The 21798-nt window shown below is 32.6% G+C and overlaps 1 protein-coding gene across 2 annotated transcripts in view; it reads left to right on the top strand.

Moving 5' to 3' along the window:
• The window catches only part of LOC107165210 (uncharacterized), a 116003-nt gene that overhangs the window by 33162 nt on the left and 61043 nt on the right, over positions 1-21798 (top strand). The window contains exon 2 of one of the 2 annotated variants that reach the window (XM_015513346.2): positions 20572-20610. The exons of the other annotated variant lie outside the window; for it this stretch is intronic. The gene's annotated coding sequence lies outside the window, so the exon portion shown is untranslated. The remainder of the gene's footprint in view (positions 1-20571; positions 20611-21798) is intronic. 2 annotated transcript variants of the gene reach the window in all.

Here is a 21798-nt window from a genome sequence, read left to right as displayed (position 1 = left end):
CCATATTTATTTTATTAAGATGATGAACATGCGTGTGCTAGTTTCGACCATCGGTGTTCTGACCTTTCTACATAAGACAGCGATGACTAATTATATATATATATATAATAATAATAATAATAATATTTATTATTATCACTATTCATTTTATATCTCTGGCCTACGCTCAACATAGACAAAACGCATTTAATTGTTTACTCATTTTTTCTCTAAGTAATTAGAGAATAATATTTTTTTTGACATGTCTATTTGTCTAAATATTGTCTCAAAACAATTTAAATATCGTTTAAATTTATAAAATGTATTTGTTTATTTTTCAGGTCGAATACGAAATCAAATAACAATATATATATATATGTCATTCCCTCAAAAGTATTATTCTTTATCTTTTTTTGTAATAGGCGATCACTTACTAAACACATAAAAAACAAAAAATTGTTCTGCGTAAATGCGTTTTGTCTATGTTGCGCGTGGGCAAGAGAGAAAAAACAATTAGCGCACTGACATCCTCTCAACACCACCACTACTACAGAGCACTAGGTATTATGACATTGTGTAATACGCCGTCTTATCTGATTGTACTCACAAATCAATCCTTTTTATTTAAGGCTAAGTGTATATCGCGGTATAATATTATAACATATATACCCAGGTAGGCACTGACTTATTTTCCGCGAATGGTCATAATCATTGGGTCCAGACGACGGCGGTGGCGTTTTTTTTCGCGTGACCTATTATAGCGGTGATCGATTGTAGGAGAAGAGCTTTTTCTCTGACCGGAAAGTCTGCCAACGACGGATGTGCCATTCGGTGTGGAGGTTGGGGGGGGGGGTGCGGGGGTAGTTATTCGCAGCACTTTAACCCTTCGTTGTATTTACACAACCGATCACTGCTCTTTTATATCATATAAATAATATATGCACTAAACCAACAGAGACGGCGGCGGCCAGCAAAATGGATGACGTCCGATGCACACCATCGGTCGGCTCACCTGCATCCCTCGTCTATATTATATCATATTAATGTGTAACGTCTTAATAATATTATGACGCAAAAGTGCAATGATATCACTTCCACGTCGGGGAGGGGGGGACGAGTAAGACGTTTCCTTTATTCCGATGACCAGCCTCTGCAAACTGCAGTATGGTAATACCGTTTATTCTATTCATATTCACATGACACGTTATATTAGGTAATATTCTGATGTGTCATCGTATCGTATTTTTGTTTACACCACACTTAACGGCGGTGACCAACCGACCGAGCTTAAAGTTTATCAAACATCCCCATGTAATTTTTTTTACTCTTGTCAAATCCTGACCAAAGTTAATTCGGATAATACATATTTCTATTCAAACAAACAAATGAAACGCGTGCGTTTAATTGCTTTTGGCGATGTGACATCGGTTCGATCGATGTTCGTTGCGCGTTCGTTTTCTGTCGATAATACTCTGGAGAATCGATGGAAAAACACGCATTAAACGGATACGAAAAACTTATCGACCATCATGGGGCTTAACAGAACGACAACGTCGACGACATCGCAAACAAAAACAACTAAAATAATAACAGGGGGAAAGTTTTTCGCGTCGTACGAGCATAATATGTCTCGTCGGAAATAAAGTCGGGAACGTGCCGGATGGGAACCGCTCATCAAACAGCGTGTGTGTATACACAAGAGAAAAAAAGTTCGAAAAAAACATGTCGAGTTTGGTATTATTATATAGTTGTTACATATTCTTTGTGCAAACTCTGATTTTCTTCTCGGTCCGACGCCGCCAAGTCTAACTAATGCACGGCGCACTGTGTATGCAATATTAATGCACTGATGCGTTGTAGGACCATTGTGCTGTGGGGTGGTATCCGCGCATAATATACATAATGTACGTACAGAGCATAATATTTCGTGTGTACGTGACACAATGATATGTTACGAATAATTTATGCGATATCTCGATATTATTACGATCATAAGTCGTGAATTCGTAAATAGTACAAGATGTCTTATAATGTGCATTTTTGATTAAATCCGAACCATATTATTATTATACATACATCGGCTATAGCGCAGCAGCAGTTTAGGTTAAGGTAGGTACAAAAGTGCGTTTTATTTCTCCCACGTAATAACATTACGGATAATATAAATTATAAATACAATACCGAGCGCGTGATGAGTACATCACACGAACAAAGTCTCGAGTATTATTATACATTATGTACTTCAATTATTATTACTATTATTATCATCACCTCCGAGTGATTAAGAGCATGCTGTCGCTCGCACTCGGTGTCTGCTGTGAGTCTTTACAAAGGCATTCGAGTGTCATATTGTGTATATAGTAAGATTATATTCTTATAACGTTGATATTTCGACAGAAAATCTCAGTCCAGTTTGCAACTACATCTTGTCGTTTTTCCGATTGGCTACCGACTGTTCGCCGTGATAAAAATTTCAATTGAAAAGTCGTCGCTTTTTTTTTAAGTGAACTGGACATTTTTAATAATTATCTACAGTATTTTTATTCTTTAAAATCGCTAAGTATTGTCTGATCTGATAACATTATTATTCTTATAATTCCACCAAAAATGATTTTTTTTAGTTATTAAATGTTAGTATTGAAACGGTTCTCATTCGACATAGGTTCTCATTCAACATAGGTTTAGAATTTCATCTGTTTTAATTCGTTTATGAAAGACGTACTGAAAAATTACGACTAACATTACAGGTTATATTTTAATATTCGAGAATGTCTTTGACTTATTTCTAGTACTGTATTAGAAAACAATAATAATATTATAATTGCGATTATACAGCGACGCTATATTTCTAGAGACATGGTAGTAAAAATGTCTAATGCTCATAAAAATGAAAATATCTTTGAGCTTCCTGCAACACGCGTGCTCTCGTCCACCAAACACAAATGTTTTTCGATGATATTATTCCATTGACGTTTCCCTGTTCAATGGGGTTTGAAAATGTCTTATTTGTACAAACAACCGCCGTTTAATATAGTATATAATATTAATTTAATCGTCCCCAGAAAATTACCTAACCTTAGATGAGAATTTTTACGATCGGTACAAACCATCTATACTGACGTCCGTTCGTAAACATCAGCCGTTTTACCTTATCTCTAACCATTCCTCTTGATCGAGTTTTGAGAAAAATTTTATCCGCACACACACAAACTCGTTCGATGGAAGACCGTTCTGTATTTGAGAGTAAAAATAGTACTTACCTAATATCTACAATTTTCTACCACCATCACCCCCTTCTCTACCATCAACCACCCCGATTTCATCGCAAACATCTCTGCAGAAATGTCTACGGTTTATACGAAATCAAATTGTTAGCACGGTACTCGTGACAAACTTTTTTAGCCCGAAGACTCGTCGAAGAAATTATTAGTTTCTTGGGAAATCGAATATCGTTTTTCACGTCTGTTTATCGAAGTCTGTCTGGTGGTTTTTTTTTTATAGATTGTTCGATAGACTGTTTTTTCTCTTTTGCACACTACCCCCTACGCAATACGATTTAACATATCGCTAAGTATGTGGCGCGCTATGGCAAAGAATATTTACGACGATATTACTGTGACCGCATACTAGGTACATGTTTACTGGAAACCGCTGTGCGTGTAACGAAGTTTGCGTTGTTTATACGCGTGCACCATACCAGGCGCAATATATACGTGGTATATGCAAATACTACAATGGTCGAACGAGGTTTTTGAAAGTTCATCTTCGAAAAGTCGTCCATTTAAGTAGTATAGTATAAAACTCATTATTCACTGACTTACTCCTCCGTCTTCGTCGTCGTCGTCAGCATCGTTGACGAAACCATTTTCCGGATAGTCAATTAAGATCGCTGGCGAACCGGAAAACCCTATGACCTGCGTAATTAAAGTCTAGTCCCCCAGCTTATTATTATTATTATTGTTATTACTACTGCTCCTAATATAATGCTATTGCTGCTCTAATATTATATTATTATCGTTATTATTATTATACGTATAGACGAGATTATTATAAATTTAATCAAAATTCCAGTGCGCTTCCACCGAGTATATTAAAAATTATTATGACGATTTCGAAAAACTACGAAATTTTCACAATAGTTAAATATTATCACTTTATTTTACTCGCACGCGTCGCTTTTACTTTCAATAGATCTGTACCTATTTGTATTCCAGTTTTGATTGCAGTTGTTAAATATAACTACGCTGTTTCCGCCGCCACTCTTTTACACAACATAATATTATAAACATAACAATTCATTATAACATATAAATGCGTTATAGGCGTTAGATTGTATACATTATTATTTCACGTGCTCATGTGTCGGGATAGAAACGGGTTGAATAAAATAAAATACGACCTATGTTTGTTTTACTACAAAACTAGAAGAAATCGACAAATTATTATTCATTATTTTCAACTTATTTTGTAAATACTAAGGTTTTAAATGATTATAAATTCTCTATTCGTATTCATTTGACTCTATACAATTACTTATCTAGTATTATTTCCATGTCTGCTGCACTGATCATTATTGCAACTAAAATAAATTCAAATAGTTTCTGAAATATTATAACATTAACTAATATTAATATTAGCTTGATGATTAAGATAATATTATTTTTTTTCAAAACAAACTAAAATTATTAAAACCATAATATAATATAATTAATTTCAGAAACACTTAAACATCGAAACGATTTTTTTTTTGATTGGATGAGCTAACAAAAATATTATAAAATACCTACACTTAATGAATACAATGAAATTAATGTATTTCAAACAAAATGTTTAAACTGTTTAATTGCACAAGTTAATTAGGTACAAAAAAGTTGAACAATTATAAAAAAAAAGGTATAAACTAAAAACAAAAGTCCATTTGAATGGACATCAAGCACATACAATTATAATTGTAATAAATAGGCCATATGCATCATTGGGGTTTAATGATTTGACCATTTTAATGGACACTAGGTAGTTATAATTATTACAAGACATAAAAACGAAGTATGTGTCAGAAGGACTATTATAAAGTGTAATTAATTATAGTTATTGTTTCAGTTATATGTGTACAGTGAGTTGTACCACTAATTACTGCGGTATTATTAGAATAAAAACTTATAAAAGGTGATTTTTATCAGTTATAAAAATATATTTCATCATTTCATCATTACTTTTTGCTTGTTCAAATTAAAATTTACCCGCTGAACTTTCCAAGATCAGATCTCAAATTTATACTTTTAAGTTGACATGAAACTTATCATCCAGTCGATAGGTTAGGACAGCTGCTATTTGAAATAGCCTCATAATTAAGTCCAATTTTTTGTTGATTTTCCATTTGATGTACGGCTTGGAACAGCAAATAATACTCATCATCAAACGAAAATAAATTATTTTAATTAAATAAAAAATATCAATTAATACCTAACCATCGATATTTTAATGTTATATAGGTATAACAGATTATAAATGATAATATTTTTCAAACTTAATTTCTCGGAGTTATGACTCATTACAATTTATTATTTTATAATACTTTTAAGTATCAACAAAATTGCTCAAAACGACTGTTTAAAACGTTTGATTGAATTAAAAATCGAAAAACGTATTTGTATTTTTATGCGTAGTCTATTTCAGTTCACGTTTTAATTTAATTGAATTAATGGAAATCCTTGAAACATACTATTATTAAAAATATTACGTATTTTTTTTTAATCTTTTCCCACAGCACATCTATTTTAACGATAAAATAATACAATATTATACAACTTACGAAACAATTTGTTAGTTATGTTGTGTATTATACAAGTAACATCATTAGCCGCAATTTATTTACGGTAGCCGTGGTAACAAAATATACGACCATCGATTGCGTAATAATTAACTATCAATCGTCTCGTCGATCTAAGTAACAAAAACGTACACAACAATCGTTACTAAATAAATCGTGTTTGAATTAAGATTAACATATTATTAAAATAAAATATATTTTTGTCACATAAATTAGATATGAAGTTGACCCACAACTATTATTGTGACCATTAAACGTTCTATATACCAGTTGATTCTCTTTAATCATAAGCCGCTCGTCAATTAAAACAGAGTATTACTGTTTTCATAATGTTTGGTCACTAAAACATATCATTTTTTTAATTTGTTTTATGCTTATCATTTTTTTCTTCGTTTTATTGAATGATAACATACAGTTTTAATGTCGTCTCCAACGCAGAATATTTTTCTGATAATTTCAATACACAACAATTTTGTTAAGGATGAGTAATAGTTCATGATGAGTTATAAGCATTTAATGTTTAGATTAGCAGGAGTATAATATAGTGAGCCAACATTCTGTAAAGTAACCGCACACCCCTCCACTCCACTCATCTAAACTTTAAATACTCATACTCATAAAATAAAAGTTAAAAGGTTAAAAAAAATGATTAGAATAAAAACACCGAAAAATATATTTAAAAAAATAAAAGTTATTTTGTAACAACTTGATTTCGCGGTAAAAAATAATAATTTTCGAGAAAACGTTAATACTATTTAAAACAATATTTGACGTTACAACATGAATCACCCTATAGTTAGATTACCTATGATAGTTGTTAAACATTCGAACGTAATTCATATTATTATGAACAGGGCTGTGAATTTAATGCACTTAAAAACTATTAAATATGCATGCATGTATGCACTAAAATCTGACAAAATATGTTCTAAAAATTCTTAAAATATGCTAAAAAAACTACAAAAATTAAATTTTTATTTTTATTTTTTTCATTAGTAAATGTTTTTTTTATTAATTTTAGTTTAAATATTAGTATTTTTACTTCTTGATATGAGTATATGAGTTATTGATCTTAACTAGTCTTGGTCTTCGTCGAGTTGATATCAGCAAATTAATTTAATCTCGACTTCAATAGTACAATAGGTAGTCAATAATATTATACATTAAATACCCGAGTAAAAATAGAATTATTTCGATAAAACTATAAAAGTTATAGTTTATACCTACTATAAGATTGACCGAAAAAATGTAAATATTACGAAAAAAAAAGCATTTAAACAAAAATATTATTAAAACATGCATTTGTATGCCCTAACCCATGAAATATGCGAAAATATGCAAAATAAAATTTAGTATATGAATTACAAATAAGTCAAAACAAATTTTGACCGAATCCATTTTTTTATAAAGTGTAGCAAAAAAAACATGCAAATGCATTAAATTCACAGCCCTGATTATGAATAACGTGCTTTAATTTCAATCAATATTATAATTATTCCGAAGTGCCTTCGCTGGTTGGTTCTTCCCTCAAGACACTCAAGCTGATATATGTATATATAATTTTAAAATATAACATCATTTATACTTATAGTACTTTTTTTATGTACAGATTGTATAAAATCTAGATTAAAAATAAAAAAATAAAATAAAAAAATATTATAATAACCCTCTCGGAAGACTCAAGCGACAATGGCCTCGTGATCTTATAGACTAAATAAACAAACATGAATATCTAAATAATTGTTAATTCAAAACGAAGTACCTTCGCTGGTTAGTTCTTTTCTTAAGCCCATCAAGCCACTGTACTTATAGTTAAAATACATTATGCTTATTGTACATTTTTTTTTTTTTTCGTATAAATTCTAGTTTAAAAATAAAAATGAAAAATATATTATATTAACATATATTGTTTAATTATACCTGACGGACTTGCGGAAGACTCAACAATCTAACATCCGGAAAATCCAGATGGGGTGACAGTAATATACCGTACGATTTCACATCGGCGAGGATGAAGATGTTCGAAAATACCTAAAAATTATTTTAAAATTTCAACAGACTTCCAAATATTCGAAAAATCTTAATATTATAATTATTATTATTGTCTTATAAGAATTTGGTATGACTCGAACTACCTATATAATATAGTGCATTTTCAATGTTGTGTGGATAACAAAATATTTCGTATACAAATTATTAATTATTATTGAATTGGTTAAATATGGATCATAATATTACAAAACAGCTCATTACTTAAGCTTATTTTAATAAAAATAATAGTAATAATAATATTTTAAAGTATACGGCTTTATTGGGTGGTGGAAATATATTTTCCAAAGGTTTCTTATATGCTGCAAAAAGATCCGTTTTGACGTCATATTATTGATCTTAAAATAATACATTGAAACTAACCTCCGACACTTCCAAACATCAGATGTGTTTTTGGGAACCAACTAGAAACTTTCTACGAACTCAACTACCTTTTGAATATGGCTGAAACCTCCACGAATGGTGCAGGTAAAAACGTTATCGGCCGAGAGTGTGCGGTATTCGGAGGCTCCTCGGTTGTTTTTTTTTCTTGTCCAGTACTCTCAACATCGATACCATTTTTTTCTTTTTGCGTGCTATAAACGTAATGCAACTTTATTATTCAAGTGCTTTACGCGCATTGTATTATACATGGTTATCTTATCACATTGTTGTAAAAGTGTTTCATAACACAACTTTTTTAATTATTCATAGATTCAAAGTAGTTGCAGTTGTTGTTGTGTCTCGTCGGCTGCGCGTATGAATAAATAAATACGTGAAATGACTTTAAAACCATTTTAATAAAGCCACTCCTGTTTAATATGCATAATATTGTAGTCGCAGTGAAACTAAGTTTAACTCGAATACGACATAGAAACGGTTTATAATAATATAATCGTTGCGAGTAATAAATATTCCGCGACGACCTGTTACCGGATGACATAAGACTCGAGAACGACAATTTTATTCGTCGAAAATATTAGTATGATAATATTAATAATAATATATTAATATGTCAAATTGCCCGCGTAAAAAGATATATTATATTGTAGTAGGTACGCTTGAGATTTAAAATTTTTTTTAGCTCTTAACTCATAGGTGCCCTCAAGTATCATTGAAACACGAGAATATAGCTATTAGATTAAACATTATTATTATCCTTTTCAAACGTCCTTAGTGAAACGTATTTTCACATAATACGAGATGACAACTATTATATTATTACTGTTCAAACGGTATGTTTACGATTCTTTTTTTTTTTTATATTATTATTGTAAATATCATACGCGCGTTTTATGATTGATTAGAGGACATTATTTTGGCGCAACACTAAATCAAATTCGTCGCGCACAAACGCAATCGCCACTTGTTGATTAATACGCTGTACCCGCTGACACGCGCGTAGGTAGGTGCCTAAATAATAATAGTAATATATAACTGACATCGGGCCTTGAAAATTTGGCATAATATTTTAAGCGTTTACTGCGCAGGTCAAGAGTAAGTATCCATCTATTATACCCACTGCACCTGCAGATGGGTCTTGACTTCTAACGACCCATAACAATAATACGCGTCTTATAATCCTATACGACACTGACATCGACAGCGGTGCTGCAGGTGTTACATTAATTTAACAACTGTCGTGGTTACGTTGTGTGCATATATCAATAGTCCGATTTCCTTTCCATATTTGTCCTGAAATATTATTATTATTATAAATCGACATTGACCGCACACGTCATTTTATGATGCGATCGAAATATAATAATGTATTGAATGCCGAAACCGTTCCTAATACGATCGAACATAGTACATATTATAATATGAAGTAATATATTATCTATAAACTAATATTGTTATTGTGTAATTATTTTTAGAACACGCACGTTCGCGTTTTTTATATACTACTCGGCGACCGCAGTGCGATTTCTCTACAATTTGTCTCACGATAGATAATAATCAGCTGCAGTTTGTCTTAGGAGCAAGAGAGCAGGGCCGAGAAATGATTGACAATAGAGGTTGTTATCGAAGACATTAAGCGATTATCGACTATCGACGTTTATATTATGTAAATCGTATAACAATAAAAATTATTAGACATTATTGTCATTTATTAGAATTTAATTTTTGTACTCTGTGCCTCCACCACAAGCCAATTTAAAGGAGGTATTCATAATTTAATCATAATTTAAATTGTTTAATTATTGGTCACGTTTAATTTTTTTCTGAAAATCATGAAAAGTACTTAGGTTCATTCCCCGAGCGCTGAGGGAATAAGCTTCGATTGGGAACAACTGTGTACGATAAAATATAGTGACGACTGTGTAAAAATATATTTCGTGAAACGATTTATTGATACATTAAAAAGAATATCGTATTACATATATTGTTTTATTAAATACTAGTTTTTTTAAATATTACATTTTTGACTCAAAAAAAGCTTCCATATTCTATGACCTCGATATTTGAGAAAAAACAAGAACAATTAATCAAACTGCAAATGATTTACAGAAACAAATTTCGAAAAGATAAAACTATGGAAAATCTTATTTAAAAGAAATTCAATATTCGTAGAAATTTACTATGAATTGTCATTGTTAATATTGTTGTTCATAATTTTTGCCAGGGAAGTTTTTTTAACAGTAGGTGTTATATATTATTATACATTTTTATCGATCACATTCGGAAGGTATTTCATAAACGATTTGTTAAGGGCATCACAGAGGAGATTTTATAAAAAAAATTTTCATTAATTCTACGATGAATATAGGCACATATTATATGAGATAATATCGTTAAATGATTACTAATTTTTTTTTATATATATTCAGGGACACGATAACTTCGAGGTTGTAAATTTGAGAAATGGGAGGTTTTTTTATGTCAACGAGACGATAGACTGATGATCGCGTATAGAATGTATCAGTAGTATTAATATGAATAATAATGACGAAGTGTTGAGCATGCGCAGTAAGTAATATATCATAAAGTACGGTTATTGTCGCACGGGTTGGACGCGTCGTCGTTTCAAACGGCAGCCGCGGCGCCACCGAGAACCAGTGACCCAGGGGCCAGGGCGTGGTATGCGTGGTCTAAGAACATCGGTGGACTTTGGCGTTTAAAACTGCGCCAAGTGGGTCGGTAAGGAGAGTTGCACGAGGGTAGGGTCTGTGGTGGGTTATAGGACGAGGGTTAAGGACACATCTGGCGCCCGCAATATTAACTCCTCCGGCTACATATTCGTTTCTTAAAAACTTTTACGATCACGATACTTATATACATAATATAGTATATATATATACAGTGCATCGAGCGCGTAGAATTTTCGTATATCTTCGGGGCGTAGAGGGTTGTGTGATGCAGGGAGGGGGAGGGGTTTGCGCGATAAATCGACCGTGGCGCGCATTCGGTACTTTATTATTATATTCTTTCTTTAATACACACATATTTTATTATCTACTCTCATCGACGTGATGGATAAAATATATAAAATAATAAATTTTGTTGAACGCGCAACAATATTCTATACACCATCGCCATCGTTGGCACTCGGGGACAAGTCCAGCAGCTAATTTTCTTGAAGTTCCCAAAATTGAGCTTTTACTCACGCAATATCTCCGGAACGCCGTCATTTCCGGTTCCATTTTTATTTCATAATTTTCAGTCTTCATATAATTATATTGTTATCGTGTAACGTACGGTCTTACTGACTCGCTCCGATAATAACGCGAAAATGATAACGTAATATGGGAAGGGGGTAAAAGGTCGACCTAGATCATGCGGTAACGTAGTTAACTTTTATTATACTAAAAATTCGTTTAATTTTTGTCACGCGGAAACCACACTTGAAAGTCAATATTATTCTGATTAAAAATGTTTATATTTTGAACCTGATTTTGGATGAGGTTCATGATTCCTATATCGGGATACAAACAGCGAAGACAAACACTCCACGTGAGTACGAACTGTTCGCGAGTACAGGATGTAGAAAAAGTTTGATTATTTAATCAAGACTGACCATAATAATATGATCCGTTTAATTATGATCAAACATCTATATTATCGAACTGAAAAATAATAACAACCACTTCGAGTACTGAGAAATTTGATTTTGAATATTTGGTTTCTTGGTCCTTTCGCCAAATTAATATTATTTTCTCGTATAGAAACACTCGTTGTTATTAATAATCGGTACCATCATAATCGATACCAAAATCTGCTGACAGATATCGTAAGTTACCGGGGCGGTGGTAAACTCTCCCGATTGTATGGTAAACTCTCCCGGGTAAATATTATGTTTACCTGAAAGAAATGTGCAAACTCTCCCGAGTTATTTTAAATGTTATTGCTACTCTATGAATTGGCTACACTGCAGAGATTGTGATTATAATTTTTATTATGAATTGTAGTATCGCATTTAATCTGTATTTATCTTATGTTAACCTGTACCGTTAGAGTATTTTTAATTCAAATATTTAAAACGATATCGACTATAATGGCTCAACCAATTCTAACTGTGTAAAACGAATAATACCCCATGCTCCCCAGCTAGCTTAGTAGTACTGAAGTAGACCCGGAAGAGTTTACATGTTCTCTTCCGGTAGTACTGAACTAGACCCGGGAGAGTTTACCATCGGGATAGTTTACATGCCATTAAAATCGGGAGAGTTTACAATCGCCCAGTTACCGACCAATAGTTGGATGCAGGTTTCGCCGATCCTAAACAGCCACGATGTCAGCTGTGGTACCTATCTACCTGCTAAAGTTTAATTATAATCAAAAATCTATATTAGTGATTGCTGACAAATTGTAAACATCTAACTACCCAACGGATTCTGAGTGGAGATTTGACGTGATTTTGAAAATTCGGTTTCTCGGCCTCTTCGCCACATCACATATTTTTTTCTCATGCTGGGTGACCTTGGTCGTATAGAAACACCCGGTATTATATTATTATGTATGTGACATGTCGAGTGGGATCAAAAGTCGTTGCGGCAGTCGTTATCGGTACAACGTGGTCGGCGATCGCGAAACTCGTGCGGAGAAAACGTTGTTGAATTAAAAAAAAATAATACATCAACAATAATAATTTGAATAAAAAACGCATACGTTACGTCGTCGTCGTCGTCGGTATGCGGACGATTGACAATAATATATTCCCGTTATAGGTACACACGCGGGTTCGGTAAACAAAACCGACAACCGTATACCTATATATAATATATTGTGAGCGTGGTTACGTTATTTATGGTTTTGAATAATATCTATGGCGCGATAAACCGTTTTCGACGGTCTTCCGCTTGTTGTGCTTATATACGTGAAAACTACACAGCCGTATCGTAGGTAAAAAAGTTAAGACCACACGTACCTATATGTGCTTGGTAAATATTTTGTGATAAACGCGTAACAATGGTTGTATTACGTTTCCCCCTCCCTCGTCGTTGGTCGTTGATCGATGTACAAATAATATGAAATATACGCGAATATGTGACGTGCGGCGGTGATTTGGTAATCAATTTATTTTTTTTTTGGAAGTTTAACGTACATAATATGTAGGCGGGTACTGGGTAAAGACAAATAAATTAAGGGGCTTTATCACACTTCCCCATCCATTTCAGACTTATAGGTTCCTGCTTATCTTCGATCATGTCAATGCGCGTCGCACGCATAATATTATGTATTATAAAAAGCCAAGAAAGTCGACATAACAAAAAACTCATGGTATCTGAGCACACTCAATTAACTGCTTATCAACGTGTTTTCTTGGAAATTATTTGCTATCACTTATATTTAAATTTAATTGAAAAATTATACTATCTCACCGTGATCTTATATAATTGAGTTGTCTTCAGGTATCCATCTCTGACATAAGGTCAGTATATTTTATCATATTTTTATGATATTATGAATTAATATAATATACATTTATCGTGTGTAGGTTATATACTGCGCACGCGCAAATCTGTTAAAATATTGTAATGTATAAAATATAAAAATGAAACATTAATGGAAACGCATCGGATTTAATCACATATTATATAGGATACAGTCCGAGTATATCACGACGGTCGATAGGCATATTATGCTAATAGTAACTGACACTGTCTTTGGTTTTTTGACAAAAATATAATATACAAAATAAAACAAAGAAATAATATTATTATAGTATATTTATCGCAGGTACGATCCTACCTATGGAACGAAAGGTCATCGTGGCATTTATAAAAACGTTACAAAACGACTGTGCTCTGCCGCTGCAGCGGACTCCGATAATATATTATCATCGTCGCGCGTCGTTATTATTATTTTTATTATAAAAAGGTGTTTTCTCGAGAGTCCACAACCATACGATTGTCCGACGATGACGACGATGCCGGTCGACCGTACAAGAAACAATAATAAATCATATAAAAAAAAAAAAATAAGAAGAAGAAAATGGGTTTTTCGAAATGTTAAAAACGGCGGCGGCAGAGTTGAGACCATCCGACGGATATAAAACGTGCATATATATAAAATAGTTTTTCTTTCGTTCTACCTATATAATATTGTTTTATACGCTTATAGGTAGAGCACTACACGATGATATATGATATAACTGTATGCGACCGAACACCAAAAAAAAAAAAATAAAAACAAATATAGAAATGTGTAAGTACGCAGTATAAATAAATAAATAAAATGAATAATAGATGTCCGCTAAAATCCATCTGTTACGTTCGTTTTGTCGCGTCCTGGTTTTTCAAACATTTTACCTATTTTTCATTGTCTTCGGAAAACTACTAACGAAGTATTTTCATCCTGCGCCACGGTTAACAGGATCAACAGGAACATTTTCCTGGCCAATAGAGTGGTTTTTACAACATATTATTACACGGCTGAATATTAAAAAGTAATAATTTCATAAATATAATTTTGTTTTATTCATTAAAAAAAGCATAAAATATATCATATAAATTGGGGCAATTCAAATCAAAATGGATCGTTCGACTTTTAAGAGTATATTTCATTTCGTTTACTATCCAAACTATATGTACCTGTGACGTTTTAATCCCTGTTTTGTTGTTTCGGATTATATTTTATATGGTTTACCCATATTATGGTTATAATCATGTTCGTCGATGCAAACTTAGCGTTTTTTTAATGATATTATATTTACGCTCGTCGACATTTTTGTGTTATGATACGTATATGTTATATCGTACGTACAGTATTATGTAAGGAACGAAGTAATTTATTTTGTCGCTTGAATATGTTAACACCGCATATTATTATAAGTTTTTGAGTTGAATTATAATTTCGATGGGTCTTATAATACTTGTACGTCAATGGAAGTTTTCAACACAAAGTCTCGGTGGCTGATGTATGATATTTTATTACGGCAGCATCTGTGCCATAATTATTTATTTTCTTCAATAACCATATACCTAATATATTGATGTTAATGAGAAACAAAAAAATGTTTTGTACGATCAACGGCATCTCAAAATCACACGTAAAGCTCAGTCGACAAGCTGTGTAACTACGGAGATAAGTAATAGAATAATAATTTTTGCAATATACTTAGGTACGTGATTGAGTGCGAAAAACAGTTCCCATGCTGCAGTTACCAAACAAACAATATTTTATATCCAGTTTATTCATTCAAACGAATAAAAAATATTATAATATATTAATTAATATCAGCTCGCCACATCAGTTCATGCGTATTTTTTGTGGTTTTTTTTTAAATTCTATTTTATTGTAAAATCTTTGATCGGGGAGACACGTGCTTTGTCGTCTTCACCATAATGATTGCGCGAAGAAATTTGTAATCATTTACAAATTATTATAATATATCGTTCTACATGTTTGGTCATTAAAATCGCGACTAAAACCCTATGCCTTCACCTTGTCGTATTATACGCGTCCGCCATAACATTATTATAATGTAATACGACATTAAATGAACAATGGCGAAATCCGCAGATTATGGAAATTGCATCGGGTAATCGAGTAGTGGCCCTTTGCGTACTTACAGGTAGTTAAGTACACCTACGCAATTACTCGGTGCAGGGCACACACTGCTGCAGAATAGTATTATTATAATTTTCCTGTGTATTTGCGTACACTTATCGCCGCAGTCGCAGATTACTTTTTGCCCGTGTTTTCAGCACGTCTCGCTTTTCTTTTTTTTGCTACGTCAGCTTAGAATTTTCTAGGCAAAAGTCTTCGCGTGTTATCCAAATATTTGTAAGTTGTCGCATCGACTTCCGAACGTAACGCAGAATCATTCTGTAATAACGTGGTACCTATTATTAAATATAAAAGGATTTTCGCGATATATTTCAAACCATTTTTCCACACGCATCCTACGCGAATTTTAAAGAGACTTAAAATGCAAAGTAACGATTTCCTCAGTGGCGTACACAAACATATTTTTAATTAGACTGCAGTCTTATAAAACATTTATATGTTTATTAGGTATATGTATTTTGTATACATATTATCAAAAAGTTTTCAAATTTTTAATTGTTTTAATTACCCTCTCTTCTCGTGTTTGGTACACACCATTGGACGATGTCCGTCTGGTTTCGATATCCAAATGAAAGAAAAATGATTTCGTCGCGACGATAACAGTAATAATAAAACCAATAAATATTTAAATACCGACTACCTAGAATCATTCTTGTACATTATATACGTCAGATGAATTTACTATGTATACCAACTTGTAGCGGGCGAGCGATAGCTGCAACCTAACATACACGTCACTGGACAATTGCTGCGGCAACTACTTATATATTATATAGTATACTGCAAGTGTGTCGTTAAACGAGAGTTTTATTTTCTCCCACGTTCGTCTAAATAATGTATATTATCGAGTGGCACTTTTCGCGAAGAAAATTTTATGTGAGCGCGCGCGTTTTTCAGATTACTAAGGCGGCTAATACGGTTGTCTAACAACCGTAAAATCGACCGCCGGCCAATTGTCGGTCCAAAAGTGTTTTTCCCCCTTTATGTTCTCTGGTACACACAATATAATTTGTTTTTTTATACATACGCGTCGTTTTTCTTTCTTCGGTTTTTTTACCCCGCTTCCTTCCGATTGCCCAGCCCCTCCATCACCCCCGAACAGTTCGATTTATATATATATATATATAATTGTGCGTTCGGCGACCTTTTTTCTTTCCTACCCGCCGTTGTCGTCGTGGCCATACACTGCTGGAATACCAAAACTATGTCGAAGGGTAGCGCTCGCCGTTTGTTATATATATATATATATAGGTATATATATATATATATATATAAGTTATTTTTAAGAAGTCAATATATATATACGTATATATATACATACAATTTAATATGAGCATTTTATTGGTACACACGAGCTTTTTTTTCTAAAATCGTGAACGCAATCGCCTCCGTGCACACACAGACACACACCCTAGCAAGTCTAATGATCCGAAATCCGATTTGGCGTCCCTCGTCGCGGGTTATGTAGCAACGAATATATACTTGGAGCTTATCGAACGACGAAGCGAGAGAGTGCGTTTAATATACGTATGTACATTATATATATATATATAATATCGGGGAAAAATCGTCGTGGGAGGTAGAAGCGGCGGTAGCGTCGCTATCGTGTCTACCACGATTGGGATTTGGCCGTCTCGAATAAACCGTACATAGTGCACGTGCACCACATCGCTGAAATTGAACGTAAGCCCGTCCCGGACGCGAGACGAAACGCAAGCCGACTTAGCCGTCCCACGAACAAGCGCTCGTTTCGTTGATTGGACGATTTTGAAAGAAAAAAGTGGCTTAATTAAAATTCCGGACCCGACCCGTCTCGACACTAGTACAGGCGGTTACCAGCCGCCGCGGTCTACGATAGAATCGATGTACCGAAGATAATAACCGTACCGCGTGCGATATATTATAGAGCACTGGAAAATAAATGCATTGCACTAACTATTCGTGTAATGTAGTATTATTATTGTGTGTTTATACAGAGTGACCGGTGGTTGGGATCATGATATTTCAAAACTAGAATAATCATTATTACGTTGCTCGAGGTCAAGAAAATGAGTGAATATTTTTTATATCGTCTGGACTTCGAAACCTCATAAAATTAATTACCCAAATGTATACACACTTATAACTTTATATGCTTTCGTGTGGAGGTTAAGTGTATATTAATAAAATATATATTATATTTATAACGACTGTAAAGTCACTATCTACGAGAGAAAAATGCATTAAACTAATTAAATTCTCCGGTACTCGCGTAAAAAAAGAAAATCTAAAGTTGAATAGATGCATCTCGCTGGGGTTTACGGACCGAATGAATAATTTTCTATATAGGTGTATACGCGAAAAATTGCATATTACGTGTCAAACGGCTGGTTTCCCTTTTGGATTTTCCTGAAATGAAAAATGAACTCCAACCGCGCCTTTTATTTTTTTATTTTACTGCGGGGCAATAATTGAATGCAATTAATTTTTTATTAAAAATTATAATAGTATATACCTACAATGTACGCGCTTTTTATAGAGAAGGTACATAGTGCATGAACTATATATATATATATAGCTATTAAGTTGAAGTTGAGTTAAAGAGTTAATTTTTTAAGCTTCTAAACTTGACTATAGTTACTTAATTGTCTTATGGACTCGAGAACTTAATTAGATTAAATGACTGTTTTTGTTTTTTCGGTTGGTTGGCAAAAAATATTATATGAAACTAAAATTAAAAAGACTGTGCAAGGTTAAAATAAAAATATTTAGTCTATTAATATAGGTACTAAGATTCTGTTATGTTTTTTTCATAAGACAAATTTAAGAAAGTATTTCATAGATACGTAAAAAATGCTGTTCATTATGTGTTTGATTTTCGTACTAATTATAAAAGTAAATTAGGTACCTAACCTGTTTTAAACTAAACTGAGTTAATATTATTTATTTTAACTATTGACTTTAAACTTTGCTAGTTAGGTTTACTAGTTTACTAAGTTTACTATTAGACGATTAAATTATTCTAATTGAACAATATTGTGTTCACTTAACTCAAGTCGAGTTCATTATTTTTATTAACTTGCTCACTGCGCCTTTGCTTTATAGGAATATCGCGTACGAGTGTTATTTTTTATTTGAGTTATTATATATGCTTCATCGTAGCAACCGCGTTCTTATAACAATATTACAGCCGTTCGCGATAATACCTAATATGTTTTATTATTCCGTGCGAACCTTGGCCACCATTTTATTTTAATTCTCGTGTGAATCGCAGATTATAAAATATTATCATTCTCACATTACCTACAATATGATGATGATATTATTGCTTATCCTTCGAATACGACCGCTTATTTATTCCAGCGCGCAGTCATTGTTTACGGTTCGTCTTCCATTATAAATAAAATGAAATATCCTCGTGTATAATATATATATCCTTGTAACGAATATACATAGTAGTAATCGGTATTATGCAAATGAGGAGTAAACTATAATCTCCATTGAGGTCCGTTCGCGTCGTGTACAGCTCTCGACAGTAAATTTATCGCAATTACATGGTGTAAAATATATATGTATAATAGGTACACTCGTACTTCGGGCTTGAATCGGCTGTACACTCGAATAAACGACATGTAAAATATATTTGTATATACCACAACAGCGGTATATACAACTGCGGCTGTAGGTTACACAATGTATTGTATATACAGTGAATCATTTCAATATAAGATACGACCTTTCTGTCTGTATAAAATATTATTATATTATTAAGCATTGAAAACTTTCAATACTTTAAATACAACTATAGATATATTGTAACATAATTAAGTTTTTAACGTTTTAACTATTGTGCTTAAAAGTTAATCTTCAAAACAATTATTACTAGGCATTATAATATTATTACATAATACAGTTCACAGAATAATTCTCTCATCAGCTAGACATAATATCTGGAAAATGATTTTGAAAAAATAAATTTGTTTTTCCAAAAAAAATTATTATGTGACGGTCTACACCCTTATATTGTAATAAAAATAACACAAATTCACCGAGAAAATTACTTACAATTGATTGGTATAGCATTACTATGTATATTGTGTCTATATAATAATAATACATGTACGATATTAGATAATATAATATATGTTTTTTTGGCGTTGTTTCTCTCGTATGGTAGGTCGCTGCCGTAAGATCATACTATTTATGTAGCGGACGAATAAGACGTGAATGCGAGCTACCTACCAAATACAGTACATATATATATATATATACATTATATTACACGCATCTGCAATATTATTATAATGTGGCACCGTGGGGAATTGGACGCGCCGCGGGGCGAATATTCCCGGTTTTCCGCCGTAAAAACAAAACGCGTATCGCACTTATTTGATTGAGCGCTCCGACGGCAGTAAAACGTGCCTAATAATAGTAATAGTATAATATTATATTATTTACTATATTACTATATACAGGATACGCCCGCGACGGGTATATAATAATTTTATATGGAACGCGTGCAAAATAAATTACCTACCTATAGTTCTATGTTTTATTATTATACAACACTGCAGTTGCAAGTATATAACGAAAGTGTTTTTTTCTTCCATATCTATATAATAAATATTGTATATCTACACGAAAACTATAATATGTAATAAAATATAGGCGAAAATAATAATAATATAATATATAATATGATAAATAAACTAATAATTTTCTTTTTCGTTTTTGTGTTACAGGTACGTGTTTGCGTTGCAGTCGGCCTACGATTACTATAGGTATATATAACATCACATCTTACACACGACGTCGTGCCATATACTGATATATTATTATTATTATTAAGCGTTTTATTTACTGTCGAGTATTATTCGGTCGGTCAAATGTGAGAGAGACGTGTTTACGTTTTAAACGGACATATTATTATTTTTGAACGTCCGAAACTGGAAGTAGGATAATAATATAAGGTACGTTGTATAATATTATTGTTATTATATTTTAGTCCGCTCGTTCTAAGTCCCTCCGCGTCCACACGAATATGCGCAAAATCCAAAAAGATGTTGACGTTTTGAAATCGTTGTGCAATTAATCGCACATTTCGTAAAAAAAAAAAGAAAGAAATTCGCAACTCACTCAGTACAATCATACGCTTTAACGGCAGTTTCTATAGATTCATTCTCGATTCCATATTAGATTTTTAAATGAGCTGAATTTGTATGAAATTTTAATGGAGTAGTTTCTCAGTTATTAAAATGTATAAATCTACCATGGATTAAAGGATAGTACTAAAAATCTGTATATTTTAAGAAAAAAGGACCATTACTGGTGAATCATTCTATACATACATAATGTTATCGTAAAAATTGCTTGAAAGTGTGTATTGCGAATGTGATAAAAATCTCAGAGAAAATCACGAGTTTCCTTGCAGTTACGAGCTGCTGCAATAACAAAATAATTAATCGGAAGCTCATATACACGTGCTTACACATAACGCAATAATAATACGTGCCATTATTATAGCACTCGGTCGGCCGGACCGACGATAATAAAATAATAATGTTCACGATCGCGTTGGAACAACCAACAAGAACAAAAAAAAAACTTTATCACGAGATCTACATAATATGGCGTTATACACATATTTATATTATAAATAGTTAATAGTTATCGTAGCGCGAGCGTGATAACTATACAACAACTGTACCGTGCGATTATAATGTTGTAAATAATAATATAGATAGTCACGTTACGAAGTAATTATCGTTGGGTTTTCTGTATTTAAAAGACAACCCTGGTTGAATTGTAATGTTGTATATTATTATATGATTCGGAGCGACAAACGAAAACGTGTAAGATCGCCACTCCAGGTGGTTTAAAATGATTATCGCCATTGCATTTTTTTTAAATATAGTTTTGATGTAATATTGTATAATATACAAACAAGTAGTCGGGAATGTTTTGCGCGT

The sequence above is a fragment of the Diuraphis noxia genome, unplaced genomic scaffold (genome assembly GCF_037042655.1).
Source record: "Diuraphis noxia isolate RWA-SAM2 unplaced genomic scaffold, SU_Dnox_SAM2 contig0003, whole genome shotgun sequence".
NCBI lineage: Eukaryota > Metazoa > Arthropoda > Insecta > Hemiptera > Aphididae > Diuraphis > Diuraphis noxia.
The sequence above is the reverse complement of the archived record's forward strand: the minus strand, read 5'-3'. Positions and strand labels throughout refer to the sequence as shown.